Consider the following 1045-nt stretch of genomic DNA (forward strand, 5'->3'; position numbering starts at 1 on the left):
CTCCAGGGCCATCTGTGCTCAGACTGAACTTGCATTCACAAAGCTTTGCTTTGATCCCCTGTGGGGATTTGAGGCTGGTGGAGGTCAGGGATTTCCCAGGAGGACGCATTGCCTGACCAGATGGGCAGTAAACATGCAGACTACACTTTGCGGCACTTTGTAGGTCGATCCAGCCAGCTCTGGAGGGTGGGCAGCGGCAGGACTGGTGGGAGCAGACAGCTGGCCAGAGAAATGAAGGTCAGGTGATTTGGAGGGAGATCACCCCACAAGGTGTCACAGAGACCCGAGGCATTCCCTGACTGCCTTGAAGTGGCACCCAGACCAATCTTGTAACCTTCTCTGTCTACCATAACATATACATCTCAATCAGAGGCCTGCTCCGGCAACCCCACCTGAAACTAGGGTGTACTGACTGCTGCAAACCATGCCTTTGGGACAGTTTTCCTCGACCTCCCACGTCCTTTTGAAAGCTCTCCATAGTAGAAAACCCTCGGGCACCATTGTGACTTCGTGCTCATGGTCGCTCTCATGTGCATAATATGTCTTTGTCTTGTCATTGGTCCTTTTAAGACTTTAATAAGTGTACCTTTAAAAAATAGAGGAACCCCTTTCTGCAGCATGCTCAATAGCTGCTGGAAGGGCCGGTGTGCTTTTCAGGGAATCAGGCCGCTCTCTTTCTGGATTTTTGGGGCCGATAGTAGGGAAGTGGCGTGGCTTAGCTGTGGGGAGAGAGACAGACCGGAATGTGAATTCTGGCCCCAACACTTGAGCTGGGGCGGGTTGTTTCACCTCTCTACAAAGGTTGGTGAGCAGAATGAGGATGACTTTGAATGCTTATGGAAAGGAGTAGAGAGATACATGTTGAGTGCCTACACATCTCTGGGTCTTTGGTGGGAAATGGGGCTCTTGCTGGGTGAGGTGGTCATTCCAGCGATTGAGCTCCCTGACCAGCACGGTCTCTGGGCCACGAACAGGTGAATGCTGCCACCCCCCTCGCTCCCCCGCAAACAGACACAGAGGCAGTTCAAGAGGGGATGGCCTGGTG

The sequence above is a fragment of the Echinops telfairi genome, unplaced genomic scaffold, assembly GCF_000313985.2.
Source record: "Echinops telfairi isolate 266 unplaced genomic scaffold, ASM31398v2 ScPeMD7_9;HRSCAF=40, whole genome shotgun sequence".
Classification (NCBI taxonomy): domain Eukaryota; kingdom Metazoa; phylum Chordata; class Mammalia; order Afrosoricida; family Tenrecidae; genus Echinops; species Echinops telfairi.